The sequence below is a fragment of the Pseudopipra pipra genome, chromosome 21, assembly GCF_036250125.1.
Source record: "Pseudopipra pipra isolate bDixPip1 chromosome 21, bDixPip1.hap1, whole genome shotgun sequence".
In the NCBI taxonomy this organism is placed as follows: Eukaryota; Metazoa; Chordata; class Aves; order Passeriformes; family Pipridae; genus Pseudopipra; species Pseudopipra pipra.
This window is the reverse complement of record NC_087569.1, coordinates 4,645,975-4,673,280: the sequence shown is the minus strand read 5'-3', so window position 1 is coordinate 4,673,280 and position 27,306 is coordinate 4,645,975. Positions and strand designations below refer to the sequence as shown.

At 43.3% G+C, this 27,306-nt stretch overlaps 1 protein-coding gene across 1 annotated transcript in view; it reads left to right on the top strand.

Moving 5' to 3' along the window:
* Positions 1-27,306, top strand: part of MYL10 (myosin light chain 10) — an 88,075-nt gene that overhangs the window by 38,969 nt on the left and 21,800 nt on the right. Inside the window, exon 3 of the mRNA XM_064677789.1 lies at positions 2,767-2,944. The gene's annotated coding sequence lies outside the window, so the exon portion shown is untranslated. The remainder of the gene's footprint in view (positions 1-2,766; positions 2,945-27,306) is intronic.

Here is a 27,306-nt window from a genome sequence, read left to right as displayed (position 1 = left end):
ATTAAGAAGTAGCAACATACAGAAGGTACAACAGCAACCCACTGACCTTTCCAATGTGTGCTCCTGCCATGCTTCTCTAAATTATGTTTTAATAGAAAGAGCACGGCTTTTATCTTCTATTAAACAAACAAACCCAACAACCCACTTTGGGGAATTGTCAGAGTTTGGGCTCAGCCTCACAGCCTGTTGAGGTAACAGAAAATGCTTCTCACTCTGTGTGTATTGGTTCCTTTTGTAGAACTGGTTGCAATGGAAAAACCAAAGTTGGGCACATTTGAAAAGTCTGGTATCAGACCAAGGGCTCCCTTCTACAAAATGCTGAGTAAAGCTGGCTAGAAAACAAAACATCTGGTTTAGAAAAAATGGGGAAATTTTAGAATTTTTGTCTCATCAAAGTAAAAATAAGGCTGCTTGTTGAAGAGAGAGCAAGCAAGCAGAACTGAGGTTCAGCTCCCAGCACAGCAAAGCCTGGTGCTGAGGGTGTTCCTGTAGGATGTAGGAGACCAGCATTCATGTCTGTGGTGTAAAACACCTCCTTGACTGGGATCAACACAATTGCTCCTGTTGGATTGATTCTGACTTGATAAAAATCCCATTCCTTGGGGCAGAGGGGACAGGATGACCCAGAGGTTGGGGGATTTGCAATGACTGTGGGAAGATTGTGTCAAATCCTTGCTCTGCTTTATTTGGAGCCAACTCAATCTTTCCTGTATCACATGGTGTAAATCCACATCACCAGGGAATGTAACCACTGGGCTGCTGGCTATGCTGGGATCCTTTCCCAATCAGTCTTTGTCCATCAGTCTCAAGCTGGGTGGGAGGATTCCTCCCAGCAAGCATTTTGTGAAAATGATGTGTTTCCCACAAAAAGTTTCAGTTCTGGGAGATCAGCATTTTCTGTCTCCCCCTCACCCCAAAAAATGGAAACCCCAACCCCCTCTAGTTGGAAAATGCCTGACTAACACCAGCACTGAGCCCTGGTGAGGTCAAGTGACTGCTTGCCTCCTTCCAACGTTTGTGTCTTTTTATTTCAAAACCCTTTGAGAGCTGCTTTTCTGGCAGGAAATTGCAAAAAAGCCAAGGCTGCATTTAAATAGTGCATTCAGCTGCAGCTTGCACCAAGGGCAGTTTGGAAATAATCTTTATACAGAAGATGTTGTCTCAAATACCTATTGAACACATTGAACCTCCCACACACCTGAGCTTCTTGCTTTGCACAAAACATAAAATTTAGCTCTTAAATACCAGAACCAGTACCTAAGAAAGAGGCCTGGAAAAAGTAGCTTTAATAATCAAACCCATAAATCCACCCCAAAGGGACTTTCACTGTCACATGATGACTAACTGGGAATGTGTATGTTGAGAAGGGAGGGGAATATAAGATAAGGTGGTCAGAGGGGTCTAAACCACAGATTTTGTTGGCATTAGAAATGTGACCACTGCAGGCAGCAGGTCTGTGGAGCAGCTTTCCCAGCCAGGAGATCACTGTTTGTATTCCTTCCTCTGCTCTTGGTCTATTGAAGGGTTCTCAGACAAATAACTTTCCCCTTTGTGCTCCTGTTTCCCTCCCTGCAAAGTGCCATCAGTGACATTTGTTGCTTTTGTAAAGCACTTTTAGATCTGTGGGCAAAAGGGATGTGTTGGAGATTTTGTGGTTCAGAAAGGGAAGAAGCTGTGAAACTGAAGTTTGAAGTCGTCCTTGTGTTCCTGTGTCTCTTTGCTCTTAGTGGTATTTTTTTCTTTTGGGAAGAAAGTAGTGATTGCAAACGAGTGGAGAACAGCCAGGAGTCAAACCTTGCTGTCAGCTGTATGCAGGTGTATGGAAAGGGATTCACAGGGGACAAATGGTGACAGTTCTCTGGGTATCCCATTGCAAAATGTCTGGAGCTGAGTGGAATGCTGGGTCAGAGGCAAACCAGTGATGCTGAGCTCAGAGTGAGCCTCTCCCCAGCTGGCATTCAGATCAGTCACCAGCCCTGCCCCAGAATTGTCCTGTGGCTGATCACACAATTTACTCTGACCCAAGGGCTGCCCTGAGCTCCATCTCAGCTCCCTGTGCTCCCCAGCCCAGCTCTGGCCAGCCCTGGGCACGTTCTCACACTGCTCCCTCCTTCAGGTTGTGCTCATTATCTGGTCATAACAACACCCCAGCACACAGTGATGGTCCTCAAAGCTTCTGCTGTGCACAGGCAGGGCAGGTACAGGCAAGTCATGTCCTTTGCTCATGAGTAAAACAAGACTGAAGCAAAGATAGTGTGCATTAAATAGAAATCATATAATATTAAATAAAAAAGCATTTAAGTGTTGCTATTTTCCACATCTAGGTCAGAATAAAAATTGTTTTAATGCCTTTGAGCCCTTATCGCCTCTTGCCAAGGGCCTCACCAGCAATCAATAATACAGCCCAAGCAGCTGTATTTGGAGACTTTGTTCTGCCATTTGATTTCTAAACAGATTTTTCATGCCCAAGATAGAGAATGGAACAAGTGACTATTCAAGAAAGCTTGTTATAGAATAAGATCCTATAGTCCAGTCCCACAGCTTATGGTCCACATGGAAGCCCAGCTGAGAAATCCAGCATTGCTTTATCAGCAAAGTCACAAATATTTACTGAGAACAGAAGTCAGATGGGAAGGACTGTCTGATCCAAACTATGCATAGCTGCCCTAAGCATGAAAACAACTGGTTTTTCTCATTTTTTCTTGCTATATGGGTGGTCTCCAGTGTTATCCATAAATAATCTATTTTTTTGTTAACTTTGTGCAGGATAAAGAGGATAATAACCGTACCAGCTTCACCAGCCTGTGGAGAGAACAGCTGAAGAGAGCATGTGAAATTGCTGTGATGAATAGCAGAAGAGGGAAAGGCTTCTTGCAGTGAGAGAGATCTAAGCAGCACATCAGGCCAGGAGGCAAAGAGAAAAAACTTTTTTGGATGTAACCAGGTGGGTTGCTAGGGGTTGGATTAGGAGTGGTGCATGGTATCAAAGAAGAGAAAGTCAACAGGTTCTTTGTGCAAAAGAAAACCAAGGGAAAATGAATGCAGTAAAATATGTGACTTAAACCTTGTCTAATTTAAGAAAGAAAAACTAGAGTGCTATTCCAAAGAAAGAGCTTGAACTCAATCAAAGAAAAGGGATTCTAAAACAGTAACAGAGAACCTTCCTCCTCTTTAGAGACACTCAAAGAGCAAATAGGATGTGCCTTTCTATTAAAATATATCTTGCCAAGGAGGAAAGGCTTGAAAACCTTGTTTCAGATATGAACCCCCCTGTCTCTGGTTGACTGTCTCAGCTCAGGATGCAGGGATGGGCAGCAGTGGTGATAGCAGAGCACTTCTTGGGTCACTGGAAAAGCAGTGACCTAGGAGCCTCTATTCCAGAGGCAGGATCAAGCTGCTCTGTCTGAGACACTGACCAAATTCCTGGTGGATATATGGGATACATGCAAACCACATCTACAGCATCCCAGCCTCACCTGCTAAAGGATCCAGGGAGCTCAAACCAAGGAGGTATAAGTTGATTGACCCCTTTAGCCCAGATCCCTTTGGTAGGACTTGCTAAGCTGTAATCTGACTCTGGCCAGACAACACACTCACCTTGGCCTCAGGCTGGTTGGACTATTTGCTACCAGCAGCAACCCAAATGTTAAAGATCAACACATCAGATAAATATTAACAAAATTTCAGGCCAACAGCAGTAAAATGCTGCCATGTGGTGAGATTTTTTTTCCTGATCTGTAGCTGTCACTGGGGTGAGCTTGTGTTAGTGGCCTCTTCTCCATTTCAGCTGCTATGATGGGACTGCCTTTGCCTGTCTCTGTACATGTAGCAACCTCTTCCTTCTTCCTAAAGTGTCTTGGAAGCTCACACACATCATGGTGGGACACTGACTGTTGCTGGCTTAGTGGTGAACAGATGTCAGGGAAAAATGGTAACAGGAGAAAGTCAGAAAAAAGCATGTTCCATCAGGGCCTTCCACCCATCAGAGGCACTAGAAAAGTGCAGGAAGGTCTTTCTTCAGGTTGTTCAACAGCCATCAGGACATTTGGGTCATTCTTGAACTGGGGTTTCCTCAGGATATAAATGTGGGAAGTCACTTTTCCACAAGACTATTGGTGGAGGTTGTGTAGGTGAGAGTGTGACCAACCTTGGACTAGAATTGCAGAGTGCTGAATCCTCTCTGAGGGAGGCCTAAAACTTCTGGGTAAGTACGTTACCAGAGGAGGTGTCTGTGTACCATTCACGAAAATAATTATGCATTTCAGAAGACACTTGATTTTTTAAGTAGTTCTTGAATTCCCAAGTGCTTAAATCACTTCTGAAGGTAAAAAACTGACTCTTCAGTCAGAAGCTTTTGAAAGTATTATCCTCTGTGTTTTCCCAGTTATGTTCCTCTTCAAGCTCTTAAGTGATTTTTAAAGGCACTGATCCCCCACAGGCTGTGTTGCAGTTGCTGACAGTGGTGAGCAGTCAGCACCTCTGGAGAAGTTGAGGAGTTTGGTGCCTCAGTTCATTTGTCTGTATTTTAAAACTGTGGCCTCTGCTTTTATTGACTTTTGAGACAGGTGAAGATGATAAAGTGAATGAATATAAAAAGTGCAGCAGAGCATTAAAAAGCAAGGAAGATGACAAGGAGAGATTGTGGCTGAGATTAAAAGGCAGGATTTCATTGGGATGTTTTCCTTATGCCAAGACCTCTTTTCTATTGCCTTTCTTTTTTTCTTCATGTGAAGTTGCATTGAAAAAGCTGCATCCTGGCTCTCCCACATCCCTGTATTTTATCACAGTCACTGATGCACATCCTTGTAAAAGGCATGTTAAATATTTTTGTGGTTAAATGTCACCTGGCTTGGTGGAAGCAGAAGCCCCACATATAGGGCTGGTAGGAATGAGTCATTTTATAGGTTACAGTCTCTGCTGCTCCCCCTCATCTGGACCTGTTCTCATGCTGAATCCAGCAAGGTCCTGTCACCAAAGCCACTTAAAACCTGGAATTTGTGCTACAACATACCATACTTGTGTCCTGCAAGCAGGAGTTCTGAGCTGGGACTGTGTTCCCTGGCTGCAGTTCCTTGTGCTCAGACTCCTCTGAGGCTTTGTGGTATGTTTCTTATTCAATTTTGGAGGCCTGGACAATTCTGCTGCTTGGATCTCTCAAGTTAAACAGGGTCAGACCTGGTTAGTTCTTGGACAGAGCGACCTCCAAGGAAAACACAGGTGTTGGCCTGCAGAAGTGTGATGGTGATTCAGGAGGTGGCTCAGCTCCCTCAGAGTCAGGATTGAACTGGCAAATCTCTCCAGGGCCAGAAAGTGCAGTCCTGGCAGAGATGGCATCTTCCAAAGGTCAGGGCAGGATGGAAAACCAATGTCTGTTTTGTTTGCAAGGGCATGAGGAAAAGTTCCTGCCCTAGAAATGAGGCACTTCGGATGTGATTAAAGAAGTCAACAAAACTGGGAAATGACCCTTTGAAAAGATCACACATCTGGGATTCCAGGAGGCCACACAACACCCTTGGGCTGCAAAAGGTGATTCTTTTATAGCCCTGCTGCACAGTGGAGTCAGCCCTGCTCTCTGTGTGAAGAATGTGCCTCCTTTAAGTGCCAAAAATATCAGCTGGATTAGCATGATGGGCCAGTACAGGTTGCATCAGGACTCCTAATTTCCCTCTTCCACTGTAGCCATGTAGTTACACTCCCTGCCCACAGGATCAGTCTAAAACTGGGAAAATGTAAGAGGCCTCAAAATGGACAGGACAACTTCTACTTGCCTTCATCAAACTGCTTATCCAGATGCTGTTCTCTGCTACATGGAAGGAGGAGAATAAGTACTGAAAGGTTTCTCCTCCCAACCAGAATTAAAGCAATCACCTCCTCTGTGTGGACAATTGTGTCCAAGAGTCTCTTAGAAGAGCTCAAATTCAGCAGGAGCAATCAGGTCCTTTGTAGACTTGATACAGTCTGTGGTTTGTCTCAGATTTTCACATATGTTACCTTAGAATGAAGTCCTCACTCTTATTTTATCAAAATTAGTTGATACTTTAATCATTTTGGGGTCAAACTTCCTTTTTGCTTAACACTTTTCCCCAAGTTTCCAAGTAGAAGTGAATGAGAGTTCTTGTGACACAGATCTTTTCCAGCTCTTTGGATGCTGTCATATATATTACACCTGGCTCCAAACTTCAGCTCTCTGAGTGAGAAATAATGCTGTGGTTCCTCCCCCTAAAAGTGGATGATGATCTCACTAACATCAGATTTCCTCATGTGAAATTCCTTTCTCACATCACTGTCAATGGATGTGCCTGAAGATGAAATCTACCTTCAAGGTAGATTTTCTCTTCATGGGGGAGAACCTTTTCAGTACAATCACTGATATTCCTCACTTGCATTGTTAGTCTATTGATCATTAATTTATTTTACCTTTATTTGGCACAGTGCTGAATGCATGATGGATTATAAAGTATTGAGTCACTGATCATTACTGATTTATTGAACCCTGTAGTGGGAACAGAATGAAACACTGCCAAGCCTGTTTGAAAGTAAAGTCAAGTGAATGTAAAGCACAAGCTTAATAGAAGTGCCTGCTTAAATGTCCTAAAAGAAGGATGGATTTCTCATTCTTTAGGACTGCATTAAATCACAGGGGTCACAATTCAGAGTTTGTTTCCCTGAATCAGTCACCTGGGTATAAATGAGCTTTTTCTGCTCTCCCACTGATAGTGCAGCAGACAGGCACTTGGATGCTCCAGCTCATCTGCTGCTTGTTTTGGTGAAGTACAGCAGCTTTCTGTACATTTTTGCCACTTGCAGCTGAAATTGTCACTTCCTATTTGAGAGGAGAAGGGGGGGAGCAAGTACAATTTCTAAATTTTTGTGGGTTTAGGCATCTTCATGACAGCTTTAGTGAGCTTGCTCATCTCTTATGGTGTTTTTTTGCTCTTCCTGGCATTTTCTCCTTTTGAAGTCATTAAAACCAATTTCATATTTATAAATAAAATGTCCTAATGCATCTAATATATGATGAGGTCTGGCTGCTGCCTGCTTTTCTTTTTAATGTTTATGCCAGGTGCCTCTTGCTTTCAAGGAACCAAGCAATGAATAAATTTAACAGATATTTCTTTTAATTAGCCCCCAAAGAGCTAGCAATGAAAAACACTATCAGAAACATTCTAGTGCTTTAGAAAATATAAGACTTCTTCACAAAGTCTCCACACAGAATTACAGAACAGCAATAAAATCATCACTTGCATGCAGAAATAGATTGTTTACACAGGGATCTCCTACGAACTGTGCATTTATTAGTATTAACTCCTAATCACACAAACATTTCCCCACATGCACCTGAGTAGAACTATTTAAATCAGTGGCCCAGCTCTGCTGCCTGACATTAGGTACGTGCATTAGGGTTTGTAGGATTAGAGCTCCACTCGTGTGTCTCTCTTAAAAGCTTTGCCTCCTCTCAGAAAAGAGGGGGAAGGAAAATTTATATTCCAGATTGGTGTAATTACTGCAGCACACACAGTATTGGCAAACTAGATTCTCTGAATGTCTGCAGCGTTTCAAAGCAGTTTAAGAGAGAGGCTAAAGGCTGACAGTTCCTTACTCTGACTTACATTCTGCCCCCTCTGCTTTTGATTCTGCATTCAGAGCTGCCACCAGAACGTCAGCACTGCAATAAATATGCATTTATGTAGCACCTTTTTTTTTGAAGTTCCCTAAACACTTTACAGACAGCCCTTTATATTCACAGATCTCAAAGTATTTTAGAAATCTCTGTTAGTATTGTTTTCCCTCTTTTATTGAGGGAGCAATGGTTGTGTTCCCAGGGAAGTGACTGATCCAGGAACCAATGCTTTCAAATTAGGTAAATCAGAATTCTCCTATGAAGATTTTCCCTAGAAGATCTCAAGTGACTCTGAGGGAAAACATCAAGTCTTTATTTCTGTGTTGCAGTTCACTGTTACAGGCAGGATTACACAAGGCTAATAAACCTCACCTGTGACAATAGTCAGCCTAGAAAGCTCCTATCAACCAGACACACAGTAATTATCTCCACTCCTTGGCTGGGATATTGGGAAGAAAATCCAGCAATCCTGGCTCCAAAGTTGTTTGCTGTAGGTACATCCTGGGGGTGTGGTATTTCTGCACCGAGTCCCTCCCACAGGTCACTTTTACACGGGGCTTTAAGGGAGTCTGAATCTATATCCTGAAGGCTATTTCTTGGCACTGGTTTATCTGGGTTGCAGTTGAATTGTCCCCAAGATGTACAGCTAATAGAGCTGTCTCTGTGCCCATTCATCACAAAATATTGGAGCACTGAAATACTCCCAAAATCTGGAGCACTGGGCAGGGAAGAGCAAACCCATGCCCATGGATCTGCTGCAGCCAGAGCGATCCTGTCCTGCTGGGAGGTGATGTGCTGCTATCAGGTGTGTCTGTGCCTCTGGCTCATCCCATAGGATCCATAATCTCTCACTGAGGAGTCACAATCCCCTGATAATGGAGTGTACAGGGTCAGCCCATTGTATTGATCCAATTCCTGAAAGAGCTGGTTGAGGAAAAATACTCCCTTCTCTCCCCCAGCTATAAGGAAGTTCCTTCATTAGAGATCACTGCAGAGCTACGGAAACATTCTCTTCCAGCAGAATATTTCCCATAATGTTGTTATGGGAAATGCCTTAAAAGTGGCAATCAATTCCTCTTTGAAGTCATTAACAACCAGAAATAAATGCAGGAGTTGGTGTGAGAGGGCTGGAAATACGAGAAGATTTAAAGTGTATCTCTTACATGTGCTCCAGCAGAGAGAAGGGAAGAGATCCAATTGCTTTCCTACCCCTGGAATTTCTCTGTTGGTTTTAATAGTCTGATACCCTAATGACAAACTCCACACACACTCTGGGGTATGTTCTCAACTTAATCCATGGGGATACATGTCTGTAATACTCATTAATGTCAAGGAGCGTTAGGACGAACATAAATCTTTGCTCACTAAGATGTGAATCTAGACTCTGATGTACACCATGCCCCATCAGCTGCTGACTGAGGAAAAAGAGCAATTCCAGCACCTAGAAAGCCTTACTTGAGAGTTCCTAGACTAAACAATCAATCCAGCCAAAAAAAATGGGGGATGAAATTTCTACTCCACACTTTGGGTTCGAAACACCAGCTGTGATAGAGAGCGGTGCATCCCCAGTGGGCTCACACGGGAAGTCCATAAAATCCCTGAGAATCCCCAGTCGGCTAGACAGGCTCTCTAGTTCCACCAGAAACCCTGAAAAACAGATAAGCAGTGCATTTCTCAGCTAATTGCCAGTGCCATACAGCTCGGGAAAACATCTCACTGTACGTATACATACAGAGAGATTTCGATGCCAAGAAATTAGAACTGCTCTCTAACAGACTTCTGATTTGTGATTTCTTTGGCACCGAGCCTAACACAAAATCACTGTGATTTCCAACTGCAAATATTTTTGGAACCACCAGACTTGGTCCCATGTGTATGTTAAACGAAATGAATGTTCAAAATCCATAATAAAACTCCAGAGGGGAGACTCCGATTAGAATATTAACATTAATCTTAGGAAGTCACTAGGAACCATTCAAGCTATAATAATAAATTGCAATAAAGAAGGAATATAAAGGCTTTTTTTGCTGTCTGTTCAGTAAGCAGGTGTTACTGTGAACTCTCTAATCTGCACAGCACAGAAGTGAAGTGGTTGCCCTTAAATTTTCCAGTTGCATAAAATAAATAAATGACATTACCAAATTATGTACAACAATCCCTCTCATAGGAGCTGAAGTGCAGTTGAGGGACTGGTGCAGATCCTGAGATAACGTAATGCAGCTCTCCAAGACAAGACTGGAAAGTTTTCAAAAGCCATCCTTCTCTCAACAGCTTTGGAGCCAGAAGCAGGAGCTTGGGTTCACTCCAGATTTATGGGAAGAGCCATCCCCAGGTCACTTGCTGGTGATGAGGTCCCTGTTTTTTCACCCTGGGAAGTCACAGATGTCAGGACATGATGGTCTCACACTGCTCCTGTACTAGAGCAAGGGCTGAGCTCTGCTGTTCTGACCTGCTGAACTTTGCCTTTGATTTTATTTGGAACCAGGCTGAAGTGACTCAATTTAGGTCTCTAAAATGGTCCCTAAAAGTACCTTATCAACAGTGGCTTGATTTTCAAAATAAATGATCACTCTCCAAAGCTTTAGCTAGCAGCAGTTAATCAGCACTTCTCAGCTCTGTCACCCAGCTAATATGGTTATATATGTTCAGTATTAAACCACTGTGTTTAAAAGCTTTAACCACTGTCTCCAACACTGAAATAAAACTGTGTATAACATTTGCTTGTAAAATTCAGCAAGAATAATGATCAGGAGGTGAGTCAAACCAACCCAACCCCACCCTTTAACTTTGAATTGGACTTTAAGTTTGGTGTTCTGAAATTTAAGTGGTGACAGAAAAAGTTTCTCATTATGATTAAAAAATTGGACTCAAGTGAGACTAGCACGATTTGACTGGCAATGTCATTGTATTTTCATAAATAGGTGAGAAATGAGGTGCACAGGAATTTCTTAATTCAGTAAAAGGTTGCTTTTCAGCTCAGGCAGTGACTCCCAGCGGTGAACATATTTCTGTTTTTATGGAGAAGTCGTTTTTCACACCTGGTTATTTTGTGGTGTTCACTGTATTTTTGATGCAACTCAGATTCCAGGAAGTCTGGGAACTCCCAGAGCAAACTCTGCTCTGTAAGGATCTGTAGCTCGGCAGCAACAGCGAGGAGTTGGAAGCTAATCTATGTTGAACTGTATCATTGAATCTTCTGGGATTCACTCAGAGCTTGTTAGGAAACAAACTGAAGCCCTGAAATGCAAAGCATCAGGACACCTCAAGGAAAATTTTTGATCCCAGGTACAACGCAATTCACAGAGAACTGTCTAAACACGCAGTGATTTCAGCGCGTTCGCTGTGTCCCTGTGATGAGTGTTCTGGGTGCAGCCTCACAGAGCAGCAAAACTGTCCTTCCAGGTATGACACTGCTCTATTAATAGTCTATGAAGTACTGGGAGCAAATGAAAGACACTTCAGATGACTCTTGAAAAATGAATCAGTATCTGCTCTGAAATTGGACCCCAAGCATGGAAACATAAAATAGGATGTGTCTGTGAGAGATTATTTTGGGGCCATATGGTTTCTTACTCTGCTCCACCCTCCTTTTCAGGAAAGTAACATGTCCCAGCACCCTGTACTCATTTGAGATTGATACGGGCATGTTTTGGGAGAACACTTTGTTGGGCTATTAGGAATTTTGTTCTTTCACAACAGACAACTGCTCTGGTAATGCCTCCTGAGCTGTCTTTGTGGAAAACACTTACGAAGGGAGAACTTCTTATGCACCAATTCTTGTCTTCATCCTACAAATAAGTTGCTGGTTTTTCTCTTCACCACTCTGCTTTAATCTCTCGTCTCTCCTGTTTGACACATCTCTCCTGCTGGCTGCTGGTGGGACAAGCCTGTGATTTGTTCCAAGCAAACACACGTGCACAGTTTCCACCATTGTGTGGTCTCACGTTCTGAACTTACCTGTGGGTGTTTACTTTGGTGGCATGACCTGGTATTTTTGTAGCTCTGTATCTTTTTTTTCCTCCTTCCTTGATATTTTGTTCCCCTCAGCCACGATAACTCTTCGTCAGAAGCTGCTGCATTTCTGCTTTGATCACACAGAACGTACCATACAGCCTGGGGTAACACAGCGCTGCTTAATACAGATGAAATAGCTACAAACCCTCTTAGAAGTGGGGTTTAAAAAGGGATACCAGTGAAATCAGATCCCTCTAGCTGGACAGCAGTCTGATAGCAGAACAAGGGCTGTTGTGGTATTTGGCAGCCAGACAGTCTTTATTGTTATTAGATGAAACAAAGCTTGTGATCTTTAGTCCTTGACCTTCACTGCAGCAGCACTCTCTTAATCAGACCTTAATTTAACACCTAACATGGTCACAGAGAGGACTGGCCATGGGCTGCTGGTTTAATTACATATAGCTGATATCATCCAAACCAATTTAACCTCATTGCTGTGTGCTGGGCACTGGGTGGGAATTGCCCTTCAGACACAGCACAAACACCTTCCAACAGAAACAAACAGTTCAAAGTTTGGTGCATTCACCTCAAAAAGAAATAACTACTCTTTTGGATACCTTCCAGATGATGTTACAGCCTTTTCAGGAAGAGCTGGAATCGGCACGATCTGCTAAATTTGTTTGCCCTTTATGCTTTCACTCTGGCATTTTAGGTATTTCTAATATTTAAAGATTAAGCATCTTGCTGATGGGATTCTCCCATCCACATTCATGGGATCTGCTGCTGTGTGGAAGCATCTGACGACCAAACTGTGCAACTGGTAAAAATTTATGTGTTTCATGATAAGATTTTCACATTGTGCTGCTGCTTTGTGCTCAGTTCTTCACAAACTGACACAATATTTATTTTTTGACATTTAAATCTGAACAGTCATATTTTTGCATGTTTTGACACAAAATTTGGTCTCTTTCTGAATTATTCTGGAAATCTGAAAACATCCTAAGTCTTCTTTTAGAAACAGGATTGTTTTGATTAATCAGCTTTCACTCAAATTTTTTTTCACCAAAACCACCATCAGCAAGCCAAATGCACAAGAAACATTGTAAAAAAATCTGCAGCTTTTTAAAGAAATCACAAATTTTCCATGAAATCCCAGTTAAATGCAGAAAGACTGCTGTGAATATCATAGGTTTTCTTGAAAGATGGCTACCTCTAGCAGAGCACTTATGGGAAAACATTAATGAATAAAAGTGATGTAAAATATTAACAAGCAGCAAGAGCCTGGTCTCTGGGACTTGGAAAACACTGCCAGTGTTTTGTCACTCGCTTCTTGAGCCCTTGGTCATGTTGCTTCTGAAGCTGAGCTCTGATGGCTCTGAATGAAGCGGTGCAAAAAAATTAGCATTTTATGTGGTCTGTCCAACCTTTCTGCAAGAGATCACGTGCCTCATGGCAGGGATGGCAGAGCAGGACAGGTGCCAGCACTTTATCCATCCTTATTCCCCTATTACCTGCGTTGCTGAGGGAGGTGGGTCTGCCCTGAGACACTGGGCAGCCACAGGCAGGCACTGGATAGACTCCTTGTATAACCACTGTGCACATGGAAAGGTGAATGTGGGTCACCTGCCACTCTCAGTAGGAAGCTTCTTACTTCCACTCTGCAGGTGACTTCCCAAGATGTAAGAATCGAGCCCAAAGATTTTAGGTTGCAATGAATTTAAAAGCAAAATCAACCCAAAACCTCCACGGGAAGTTCTGAATAAAACCTGCATTTTCTGCTGTTGCAAAGGAAAGCCACCCCTTGCCCATGTCAACACTTTGTGCTTTAAAGGCCACATCCCTGAACATCTTCTCTGGTCCTTCCAGCTCCGGGGGTGTTTGAATGCAAGTTTTTCCTGAGCTGGTGAGTACGTGTTGGTTCCCAACGTTCCAGCGCTGGAAGGGGAGAAGGCCATTGTGTGTTTAGTTCTCCGTTGGAGTTTGCACATGATGACTGCTGTGTAGTCATGTTCTGGTTCACTCTGCACAAACTTTCCATTGTAGACCCCTTACACTGACTGAGCTTTGGCTGAGACAAAAGAAAGCCTCGTAGTGTCAGAGCCGTGGTGGGGCAAGGTTTAATCTCTAGCTGACGCTGTACTTATACAAAATCAATATGAACAGCAGGTTGTCACTGGAACCACAAAGAGAATCTCCATGACAGGCTCATGCTTTTTTAAAAGACTATTTCAGTTTATCTTGTGCAGCTCTTTTGTATAGGTAATTCTTGCTGTTGCAGGGTCTGCTGAAACGTTCCCAGGCCTGGCTGGAGGATCAGTGTTGCTTTAAAACCTGAATAAACAGTTACACGCCTTGGTAGCTTCAGATCCAGTAGCCAGAACAAATGACATTTTGCATGAGTTCTTCCAAATGAATTGCTCTGTGACCACTGTAGACTTTTGAGTTTTTGACTCGTGGTAGTAGAATACTTTTCTTGAAGAGCTCTGAAATGCAGTTCTTTCAGGACCCGATTGTTTCCAAAGCCAACGCAGTTAACTCAGAGCCCGGTGTGGCTTCACAAATTCCCCTGAGTCATGTTTTGACTCGGGGGTCGGACTTTTTTGTGCTGGAATGTTTTGACACGGCTCTGTGTGACCTCACGCGAGGGCAGTGGCTGTGTTGATGTGCAGGAATGTCGATGGCTCTGCAGAAACCTCAGAGTCTCCCATTCAGACGTTTCCTTCACCTGGGCGGGAGGACCCGCGTTGCCGCGAGTGCTGTTCCCGAGGTGCCCTGCAGTCAGAAATACGGACAGAGCACAAGCGCTCTGATGTGTTCCAGCCCCAGGGTGTTAATGTGCCACTGCTTCTCGGGGTTTCAGCACCAAGGCATCGCTTCTTTGGATGACAGTAACACAGGCAAGTGCACTTCTGCCCTGAGCAAACAGCGGCAGCTCTGTCGTGCACTGGGACAGTGGGATACAATGGGCACCTCTTCCCACTCTGCCTGAACGCAGGACATGCTCCCAAAGGCTTCTGAGTCCTGCAGAGCCTTTTCCACACTCCAAGGACTGTGGAAGTCAGTGACACACTTTTGTTGCTCCTGGGTAGCTCTGGGTGAAGCTGGGTCAGGGCTCCATTTCCCTCTTTCCCAGTGCTAAATGTCCATTTCCAGCCCCAGAGGGCAGCAGATGTGTCACATGAGTGCCCTCATACATGTGCAGTGTTATGTGAGTGCACTCATAGAACGTGTTTTGACTAAAGTTTTCTATTTGTTGGCATTTGTCTGCACCATCTAATGAGTATTTGCTCTACAAAGGCGCTCAGCACCTAAAAGAGCAATTATATTTTTCAGAAAGTCTTAGAAGTTCTCTTTATGGGCAGGTATTTGTTATGCTGAGGATTGAACTCTTGCAAAGAAAGCGAAGTTTGAGCTTTCTTGATAAAGACAAACAACACACTTTGTTCACGGTCTTCCTGATATTTTTATGATTCTTATCATGCTTAGTGCTCTTCTTAAGTCTGGATTCCCCAAAGCTGGATGATTAGAGAATCTTAGTTTGTGTGAAACTCAAAACAGGACCTTCTGAGCTTTCATTATGATAGAAAAACCCTTGGAAATAAATGCACATGGAAGGCAAACACCAGAGTGCTAAAAAAAGGAACCCAAAGTCATAAACCAAATTGATGCAATAGTGTGGCACAGTGACTAATTTAGTCACAGGTTCTCACTGAAAATTGCTGCTTATTAAGCAAAATAAAAGTATTTTTAATTTTATTGCCTTAAGGATACTTAATCCAACAGCAAAATGTTTTTGTTTATCAGATTTATTTCTGTGTCACAAATTTCAGGAAGGAATATAATATCACATTCATATCATAAAATATCACATTCTATATGAAAACATAAGAAAATAAATTTCTGTCAAGAGTGAATTTGATACAAAGTTAAATGTTTACTTTAGTCAGAGGTACTTGTATATCCATGTGGGTGGATGGGTGTGAGTTTGTGTCTTCTTATTTTAAGTTAATATTGATATTTTCAGGCCTGATTCATGATTTTTGAATGCTTGAGCTCAGCAGCACTGAACACCTGCCTTAATTGTGGGAACTAAGCTTCTTTGAAATTCTAACCTAAATTTAAAATTTCTGCCATTAAAAAGAATAATAAAAAAATCCTAGACCAGACAAGCCTCTTTGCCAAATGCTGGGCTATAAATTACAGCCATTTCTTTTTATTACACTGTTATACACTAAAAAAATAAACCCCAAACACCTAAACCCACAAATCTAATTACACCAAACGTGCTCCTCATGCAAAGCCGAGCTCTGAGCTCAGCTCAGCTCCAGGTAGGCCCAGTGGTTTAGTTGCAAACTAAACCTTAGGAAAAACAGGAGCCGAAATAGTAACACAACAGCAATGCTCTATTAGCCCTTTAGGGAAATACCTAAATAAGCAATAAAATTAATGAAATAGTATTTATAGCCTTTGTGTCAGAAATGTATGATTTGTAAATGAAAGCAGAGCAGATTTGCCTTGGTAAACTGGCACAGTTCTGACTCCAACTCTGCCCTTATCAAGGCCTTTTGGTACTTAAAAGGGGTTTATAAGAATGATGGGGACAAAACTTTTAGCAGGGCCTGTTGTGCACATGCAACACAAGGAGTGATTCGCCTTCAGCACTGTTGGAGGGCAGGGAGAAGGGAACTTGACTTTCCCAGCGCAGGAAGATGAAGCTGTGCATATTTATATGCATTTTGCATTTCCCTGCTAAATGTCCCTACACTTTGAAAAGTTTAGCCCAGGAAGTTACATTAAAAAAAAATCAATAGTTATGGAATTTATACTCAGCGTATGAATCCTGTTACGGGAGGCTTTGGAGAGATGGTCATCTCGGTGCATCTGCTTGTTTGGCTTCACAGCACGAGGCAGGAGCTGTGTCTTTACTGGCTATACCTGGCATAGCCACGGGGTTGGTTTGCAAGACAGAAGGAAAAGAAAAAGGTGGAGGCACTAATTGTTCATTACAAAGAGTGAAAAATCGTAACTAATCACGGCCCAGCGCTGCTGCTAATGCATTCAAACCTCCCTCCTCCCCCCCAACCATCCGGGGGTTTAAAATGTAAATACAATTTGTAATTGAGAGCAGCATTTTATTACTTGCTTTTAAGAGGCACAGGACGCCTGTAACCCTCAATATGAAATTTCCGCTGGCTGGAAATAAATTCAGCCCCGTGTTTTGCTTTTATTCCCGCGGCGACTCCCGCACGGGAGAGGTACCGGCTGGTCTGCAAGAGCTCAGGCTCTCACTCAACACCGAGGGGAGAAGTGGCTGGGAGCTGTGGTTTTGCAGCCACACTGCTGCCTTCCTCACGTTGCACACTGGAGGCAAAAGCAAACACGCTGCAGAATAAATCCTCGGAGATGCTGAGAGCTGCTGAGCTACCACAGCCCGGGCTGGAGTCAATGGGAACTGCAGGCACGCAGCCCTTCCCTCAATCCCGCTTTCCTTTGCAGTGCTGTGCTGCCCAAAAGCAGCTTTTACTGCTGGTTGTAGTTATTTCTACATCAGCCTTGGCAATAGAACCCAGGAAGTGAGGAAAAGGGCTCGGGGTCCATAGTGTTGGGTGCTGCACAAGTAACAGCTCCTGACACAGCGAGAGGCAAATGGATGTGTAAGGCAGGTGACAAGCAAAATATACTGAAAAAGAAGTGTGGGGCATTTTTCCTTCTTCTGTGACATGGGAGATGTCACAAGGATATGTGATTTATAGTTAGATCCTTTAGGGAACTGAATACTCAGGCTATATTTCACTTAAATTAAGCATAACAGGATTCCACTTCAAACTTTCAGCATTTTAGCTGGTTTTGGAATGTGAAGTTTTTATATGGAGACGGAGGCTTTAGAATGGCACCACCAAAGAAGTTACTCATGGGTACCTCCATCAACATGGAAATAATTCCCTCATACTTTCAGTCTTCCTTCTTTTCCTTTTCTGTCAGCTCTAGATCTGGGAAACAGCGTGAAAAGAGATCCCCATAAACAGCACAAACATCTTGCCCTGCAGCCCTTCCAGGACACTGGCAGGGAAAGGGGAATAAGAAGTTATACACATTTTGGCTGAAAGGACTGGTGACCTCCACCTGAGCAGAAGTCAGCAATGTCTAGAAAATTAAAGACTAGCGAAGAGGTAGGGATTTAAAGGAAGACAGAGAAAACCCTCTGGATTTTAAGGTAAACCATTACACCAGCTCATGTTCTGGGTTTAACCCATCAAATATTTCTTCACTGAGGAATCAGGAAAGTATTACCTGTGAGAGCAGAAGTGAAGGCAGCCATGCCAGGGCCTGCCACTTCAGAGAATACAAACTCTTTCTGCTACTTCAAGGCTTCTCGGCTGAATTAATGTGTAGGACATAATAACAGCCATGCTGAGAGTGAAATATTCCCTCTCTCATTAGAAACCACTTCTGTTCTTGTTGAGCTGTATCCTCCCACCTTCATCTGCTCTGGGTTCTATCCAACATTATTTACAATAATTGTACCCACCTTCGCTGTTGGATTTCTCAAAGGAATTGTGGCTAAGAGGGATAAAAGATGTCTACACACTCAGTGGCTTTTTCCTCAAACAAATCAGGAAGTCAAGCATGGTTTACAAGGAGAAAGAGCTACTTGAAGAGCTCTAGGGTGTATTTTTTTTAACCACTTAACGTTGCAGGACACCTTGACATCCTATCTTATACACGAGGAATTAAAATTGTACATTCTGTCAAGTAGATAAGTGAGTTGATTAAAAACCCCCTCAATATCCAAGAGCTCCTACTGAAATCTCAGGATACATAACACATTCCTTGACCTAAAGACTGGAGTAAGGTAATGCAGGAGTAATCTACCCACAGTTTGTCTCAGGGAGTCCTTTCTTCCACGATCTTGCTGGTAAGAAGTGGGCAAACTGTCCAGGACTAAGACACAAGCATGGAGGGACTGGATTTGCTCAGGTTACTTCTCTGCATATTGAACATTTTTTAAATATTGAATATTTTTCTGTTCTATTACACAAAAAAAAACCCCAAACCCTAAAAATGAAATACAGAAGCACATGCAATGGATGCCTCCTTGCACATTAACCCTTTGCAGGTCACACTGACAAACACCAAACTGCAAAGGACCTCTCACCACTAACCCACATTTATCTACACGGGTCTCTGCCCACGTGCACAGCTACAGTGGCTAAATGAGTGAGGAGGGCTTGGTCATACACAAATACATTAAATAACAGATGAAAATAGGGTCTGAACCAACTGTACATTCACCTGCCACACTTAAGTGTAGGCAAAGAAGTGTCTGGTTTAATGAGGTTAATGAAAATTGGGTTTTCTTCTGCCTGGCAGATTTAAGAAGAACCTCAGCTGTGGAGTTCACAGCAGACTATTTCCTGTGGGACTTTGTTTGCTTCTGTATCCTCTCTGACTGATACACACATGTGACCTGTGAGTCCTGAAAGTGAACACAGAGAATTTCCTGGGTTATTATGCATTTTTCCTTCTAATACAGCAAGAGTTCAACACCTATCATTGGCAAGGGAGCATTGCTCACTCACCATAAGAGAAGTAAAAATACAAAAAAGTGGCTATTCCTTAATGCCATCTTCTGAGGAGCTTGTTAAGTTTATGGCTTGCTGTAGAAGGTTGTGGTGGCCCTACCTCTGCAGTCACTGCTGTCACCTGTATTCCAGCTGTTGGGGTTTAGGCTGAGGGTTGGCTGGGAGCCACACTTGTTAATGATAAGCATCTTCCAGTTTAGATTCCAACTGTCTTTCCTTTCCCAAAGGACATTTTCCTCTCTGTACTTTCTCAGTGAGGAGGTGCCTGATGTCCACCCATGGTTATGCTGAGCAGTGTCATGGAAGTGCCTTTCCCAGGTTCCTTTTGAGGATGGAGGGTGTGCTCAGTGTCACCCCTTGGCAGGAGCCTGGCTTTGGATGACACTGCAGCTGCCTGAGCTCCAGGGGAACAGAGGAGCCAACAGCACTTCTCTCCTGCCTTTATTCTCTTCAGCAGGGAGCAGCTTCACTCCCTGCAGGTGGGACAACAGAGGGACAAGCGAGGGGACAGTCCAGACAGAGCAGTGTCACCACATGCACTCTCTGACCTGCAACCAACTAGTGAAGGAGGTACCACAACCAGTTTGCTGTTCCTCCTTTCAGGAGAGATTTTGGCTTCCAGAAGACTTCTGCTGAAAGGAGCAGCCTGGGTCAAGTTTGTTTCTTAGAAAAGTTCAGCTCTGTGCATCCAGATCATTTCAGGTTTGTCTCTTCTCATGGTTTGACACTTTGTGCTTTAGGGAGTCTCTGTATGGCCAAGGTGTTGGATTCATGGCCCAGATTTCTTTCACATGTTTTAAAACCAAAAAACTCAAAGATATTCCTTCACAGACAAGGGAGGAAGACTAGCTCCTCAAGGATTGATTCAGCTCACCTGAGATGCAATTATTACAAGTCATTGTTATTTTGCAAACCTTGTGTCCTCTAATACATGACTTTTTGGGGTGTGGACTCACGCTTTTGGGATACTTGTGTGGAGTATATTGGAATATGACAATATCTCTGAATGTGGCATTTGCATTTCCTCCCATTTGAGTGACTGTAGTGTGTATTTTCCAGCTACCATGGGATTTTGTGCTGCATTTCTGAGTACACTGGGGTTGGCTCACGTGCATACATAACTAATGTCTGTGTTTTGAAGTGCCAGGAATGTAAAATGGGTTAGCAAGTGGAGCAGCAGGTCGAGACATGTCACAACAGTGTAATTCATCCAACAGAATGAGGATAGCTTGGGGGGTCCTAAGTTAAAAGAACTTGATTAGTCTCAGCTCAGAGTAAGGGTTAGCACAGACTGGCAAAGACAGGAGCAAAGACATTCAGACATGGCTTAGGGTGATGGTTCTACTCACAGTCACCAAAATATTTAGGAAGTAAGGCCCAAGTGAGCCAGGCTGAGGGTTCAAGTTGCTGAAGCGTTGTTGTGAATGTTTATTTGCCATGAGGTGCTCACTTGTCTCACGCCTGTTCCCTGCCTGGTCCCACCCCGTGTCTGAGGCTGGCAGGACGTGCTGTCCCCCACTGTGAGAGCTGAGCTTCCCTGGCAGGACAATCCTCCCTCCTGCACATTTCACCTTCAGCCCCTGGCCTGCAGTGGAACCACAGTGTCCAGCACTATGGACTGGCTGATCTGCCAGGTCCCTTCCAACCCCAACCATTCTGTGCCTCTATAAATGCTGCAAAAGGGCCAGATTCTGTCCTCAGCCACATGATGGTTAATCCCAGACAATCCCACTCATTCTAAGAGGTGACAGTGGATCTATGCTGTTATTTGTGAGGTCAGAATATGGCACCTTTCATATGTGCTCCTTTTCACAACTTTAAGCCCAGTTTAGGAGTGTGGGTTGTTTCTTTAGCACAACAGGAGGGTTTGTTCCTATGCCATGTGATGATTCTCCCATAATGATTTTTCAGAGAAGTGCCAAAGGATTGAATTGGGAACTTGTACAAAGAGTTGTTAAATGCCTTTGTGGTTCTTGGATTTACAGCTACTGTGCTGGAGGAATATGGCCCTATTACCATGTTCTACATTCAGTATCTGCAAAGCAATGCCAAGCTACTGTAGCCATAATTTCCAAAGTGGCTATTTCAGCTGGCATTTCTCACTGTATTTAAATTCTTGAGTTGTCCCTCATCTGGCAGTCCTTTTTCTAGTGTCCTTATGGATGGTGTAGCCTCAAATCTGTGCTGTACTCTGAGGTGATATTGCTGCCTATCTTCTATTCCACTCTGGGTGTTATAACCTGCAATGGAGTGTAAGTTCCAAAAACTCACTATGATGTGGTCCAACATACTCTGAGATTCATCTGCAATTAAACCACAAATACCTGGCATGAATTCAGCCACTGGGTCAATATTCAGATATTATTGTCTGTAAACAATATTAGCTCTTGTTATGCTGATTTTTTTCAGAGGAGGTAGAGCCTTATACAGGTATATTTTAGGTGAAGACTTCCAATTGCTTAACCTGAAATTTTAGGAAGCTCCATGTCATACATATTCTAAACCATTTCAGAAATTATGCATGCGTGTGAGTACAGACAGAAATTACAAATGCAGCAGATTAATTTAGGAAAGAAGATCTTATCCTGACAGAAAAATGCATAGTAGACCCCATCAAAAGCTAAATAAAAGACAGAAACATTCAGGCAAAATTTCTGACAGGCAGAATTTGTCAGGTGGTGGGCTGGTTCTTCCATTCTTTGAAAGTTTCAAGTGAATGTAGCCTGTCTTTCTGTGAGGATTCCTGGCCAAGGTGTCAGCAGATGTCTAAATCTCACCTGGTTCCCCAGAGCTCTTTAGCTTCCCTTCAGCCTCCCTCCATTCCTGACTCCTGCTTTGCTCACCCCTGACTTCTCAGCAGGGTTTCTTGCTGCCAGAAAGAACAGGCCTTGCCAGCAGAAACTAATTACTTTCTCATCAAATCCTATCTTGCAGCACAAATGCTGTGACCTGTCCCGCTGCTTCCGAGGCCTCCCAAATAGTTCATGTAGAGACACCACCTCTGGAATGGCCAACAGGCCAAGGTGGGAGCAGAGGATGTGCTAAACTGCACATGTGATGCAGTGTGGAACAGGGAGGGCAAGTCCACTGACCCCCCTGGCTCTGAGTTCTGTCCCTGAGGATGCCATGGCTTCAGCTGGCTTGGCCAACTGCTATCAACATAAAATAATATTAATAACAACCACAACAATATTTAAAAATATGTTCTGGCTCAACAGCAAGACACGGGCTTGACACAGCAACTGATATATGCAATACTGTGGCCTGTGTTAGACAGGAGAAGAGGCTGGAGATGTTTTCCTGGTGGTTTTGTCTGTAAAACTCTAGTGGATATCACAGTGGATTTCATTAGAAACCATCAGCTCAGTTGTTGTGGTTACTGTTGGGTCTCCTGGTTTGGTTCTGCTGGATGGAGAACAAGGCAGAGCTTGTGCATGGGGATTCATGGCATCCCCACAACATTCCCTTTTCACTTATTGTTTGAGGTTCATATCTGCTTTTGCCACTGAGGATCTGGGCAGTATAAATTAGCCAGGGAATAAAAAAATGAAGGTTTAATGCAAAAGGTTGGCATTTTTCTGCCTTGCATTCTAGCCTTGCCTTGGACAGACTTCCCATTGGGCCTATAGATGCAATATTGGGCTTTTGTTTCCTGCCTGTGGAACAAGGAAGGAATAACAGCGTGTTTCAACCTCGTGGGTGCATTGGGAAGACAAATTCAGCCTTGGTTTTGAAATACACATATAGTGTGGTAATTAGAACAATACAATAGCAAATAAACAGAGGAAGAAGAAAAGTACCTAACCCACAAAAGGATTTGGTTGATGTGCAGCAAATGAGATATGGGACCACAGACTACGTGGTGAAGTTAAGAGAAATATTGAGCAGCTGCTTTGCTACACAGTTGTACAAAATGAAATGACAACCTGCAGGAAAAACAGCACAGGCCCCTTTACTACCCAAGAGGGCAGAGCTAAGGTTACAGGGCCTGTAACAGTGTTGTCATTTCGTTACTCCCAGGAGCTGCGTTTTCCAACTTGATGGCTTTCCTAATGTAATTGCTTTTTATGCGATGATTTTTTTAGAGCCTGATTCTTGCTGGAGTAACTCAGGAGGAACCCCAACAAAGCCAAGCAAGTGATCTCAGTGCAAAAATTGTAGGGGCCACGGTGGAATTGGGCATGCTCAGTCCATAACCTCCTTCTCCAAATCCTGCAGCAAATGCCCCGTGCTGGAATGGCAAGGAGATATCAGATGAAAACACAAAACAATGACAAACAGTGCATTTTTCAGTAGCCACATCATATTATGTCATTGATGTCAGGTTGAGTTATATTGGTCTGCTTTTCATTATGTTGTGTTATGCCTTTTGACATAATGCAACACACTGTAAGTAACATAAAGTGACCTCCAAGTATAAAAGAGTACACAGTTTTTGTCAGATTAGATAGTGGCTATGAATTCTCAGAGAGGGAGGGGTAACTCAGAGCAGGGCGTTTGGAGGCAGTGTCCTGAACAACAAATGCACAGAACTTAATTAACAGTTACAGCAGCCCTGGCTGTTTCCAAAATGGTCTGTGTGCCTCTGCTCAACAGAGAGAGGAGATTCACAGTGGGATTTGCACTGTTTAATTTGTTTAAAATTCTGCAGAGGTAGCTGTAACAGCTCTCTCTTTCCTGTACCTGTACTGCAGGAGCTCCATATACAATGAACATAAGACTCACTTGCCTGAGATTTGCCTTGTTGCCAGGCTCCAAAACACAGTCCTGAGACCAAGCTTAGCCAATGGCCTTTCTGAGCAGCACTGAGTAACCTGTCCTCTGAATGGAATCTGCTACTAAGAAAATAACTGTAGGGAGAAAAGAAAAGGGAGTCACCGTGGATCTAAAAAGAAGGCGAGCTCCTCATTAATTTAAGGTGATTAATTTAAGGAAAAGTGGGTGGTTCCAGGGAGGTTGTTTCTCTGGAGGGCTTGAAATCCACCTTAGCTTGGCAGGTCTATCTGGTGGCTTTGCTGGAATTAGCTGATGTTCTGCCTTTAGTCCTTGGTCTACACTCCTGACCCACGGGTTGCACAACTGCCAGGACTTGCAGAAAGTGGAGTCCTTTGATATGAAGGCTGGAATACAGCTCTCCTAAAGGGGGAGGGTTCCTACCTGTTGGCAGGATATGGAGGATTTCAGTTCCCACACATGTTAAACTCTCACATGTCTTGTGAAGGCATCCACTCAAAGGCAGGATGCAAAACTGTCTGAGTGCAGGAGAAGTTTAAAGCTGTGGTATGAAGTTGGTCTCAAAACTTAGTTTTGCAATAGCCCCAGCACTTACTGAGGTACTTACTGTACATTTCCTATGTAACAAATGTTACATTTCCTATGTAGCACATTCAGCATTAGTGTTTTTGTGGCCCTGCTGAACTAGGAGAAGAGGCCACTTTCCATTTGGCACCCACCTGGCATCCCATCTCACCACAAGAATTGTCATCAAGTCCTGTCATCTGCCTTTGCAGACAGTGAATGTTGTAGGGATCAGAAACATTTTCAAGATCAGTCTCAAAGATGGAAGTTGCACAGGCACCTGAGTGCATTTGATGTGGGTTTTCTGAGCAGTAATAAACATGGAATTTCACTTAAAAAGGTGTTTTAAGATTAAAATTTAACATTGTTAACGGGAATAGAGTGTAATATTTTGTGTGAAAAGGGTGCCCAAGTGAGCAGCACAGGATATCAGAATCCAATGTGTCACATGCATTTTCTTTATCATTTCTCATTTAGAAATGTAGCATAAATTAATATCTGCTTAATTGCCAGGTGTGCAGCATTCCTTTAAGATGTGTATGGGATGCTGTCCTTGTTCATTAGGGCATTATCTGTTAGAGAATGAGCAGTTCCTTCTCCTGAAGACTGAGCAATAATCCAGCTCCACCCTCCATCCTGCCAGGAGACCTGTGCAATCAGACCCCTGTGACACCGACACCCACAGTGCTCTGCAGGACTCCACAGAGCTACCTTTAAGTATCATTTTGCAGCATCAGAGAGTCCAGAATTAAAGATGAAACACTTGTTAAGTTCATAAAGAGAGCTGTTACCCTGTGCCTGAGCAACTCCCAAAGGAAGGAGTGGGACACCAGGCTGTGCTTGTGGCCAGGCACACACAGAGACTCCACACTGGGAAGTCTCATTGAGCTTTGCAGCCAGGCTGGATCTCAGGAGACTTCCTATTATTATTATTTTCTTTACTAGTAAATCATTATGTTGTCTCCTTCTCAGCACAGAGAGTTCAAATAAACCTGTCCCTGTGACAATCTGATTCTCTGAAGGAGTGTCCTGTTCTGTTGAGTCATGTGAGAGGAAAATACAAAGAAGTAGAAAGACAGATCAAAAAGGGGTAGCAGAAAGAGCCCTGGAGGCAGACTTAAGTTTGGTATTTAATATTTCAGGTAAAATATTCACTTAGCATCAATTATCTTGTTGGGTTCTTTTTTTTTTTCCCCCCAAATGAAATTGCCTTCTGAATCAGCCAGCTCTCTAATTACCAGATTGAATGATTGAAATTTTTAGGGCAATTAAATTCAAGCCTTTCTTTTTCAGTCCTTATGTTATTCCCCCCCTTCTCTCCCTCCTTCCTCCAGTCTGGAGCCTTCCTATAATTTGGAGGCAGTTGCAGAAGCAAGCAGACCTTTAAAGCCAAGATGTATGTCTCCCTTAATTCCTTGGTGGATTTGTTTTATAGACTAGGCAGAGAGGGTTCTGGTCTCTCAGGACATGTGCATTACAAACACACAGCTTTGTGTGGGTTTTATCCTAACATGTCATTGGAAGGATTAATTTAATATAGAAATTCTGTGAAAAGACAAAGATCAATGTAGAAAATACACGTGCTATTAGAAAATGCCTGCAGATCAAATTGGAAAACTAATGAGCAAATTGATGATAATAATGATGATTGATGATCTACTGGATAAGAGAAAACAAATCTCCCAATGAAACAGTACAAGGGCTGTTAGCAGAGCTGTGAGGACAAACTCATGAAAAGATAAGTATTCTGCCAAGAAAGGACACAGAATTCCCAGGATGAAATCCTGGGCCCACTGGACTCAAAGCTGCTGCTCATTTGTGTGTCTTGTTAGGATTAGAGCACTGATCCTGCAGAACCAGTAGCCATATTCTCATATATATGTGAGCTATTCCATGGATTCCAGTGGGACTATCCCATCCTTGAAGTTAAGTGGATGCTTCACAGCTTTGCTGAGTCAGGATCTGACCCAGTGAACATGATAAACCTTTATCACAGTGAACCTCTGAAAGTGTGGAAGATTTTCCTCAAAAACCTTGCTCTGAGTCTTTCAGATTTCCAAACCCAATCCAGTGCACAAACCTGGGGCTGCTCTCCAGCAGGACCCAGGGATTTATTTTCATGCTCTGTTCCACTGAGCATTGGTGGAATGTCACTGGAGTCAGAGCAATGAGCACAGCGAGTATCCACAGCGATTTCACTGAAGCCAGATGAATTGTATTCTGCTTATTTATTACTTCATTATCCCTGTAGGTGTTCAAGGTGCTTCACAACAGCTAAAGCAGTCCTTGCCCTGAAGAGGATGCAGTCAGATCTAAGATTAGAGATGACAGCACTGCAAGGGGCTGGACCTGGAGAAAGAGCAAGGTCCTTGTTCAACCAGAAACATAAATGCTCGTCTGTCTCAAACTTCAGTGGGTTGGTTAAGCACTGCCATGGCTCAAGGTTGGACTGATTGATGTAGAGAAGTATTTTGGATGCAGGTTCCTGAAAAACCTCCTGTTTCTGCTGTTTTCAATGCTCTGATGTTCTTGCATAGATACTCTCACAGACACAGATTAGACCTTTGGGAAATATGATTTCATGTCTGTGGAATTCTGACATTTCATTCTGATTAATGTTTTGGCCCATTGTGATAATGCCAGTGGGATGGAATGTTATCCATTAATATCCATGAGCATTCCCTGGGACACACAGCCCTTGTGGTTCCTCTGCTGCCTTCTGCTTCCTCCTGCTCTCAAGGCCATATTCATCACCAAACATTTCTTTTTTCCTGCTCTGAAGTCCATGACTCTCCACCAGTTTGCAGTGCCTTGGGATATGGCCTCTGACCCTCAGGCATGTTTGACAGA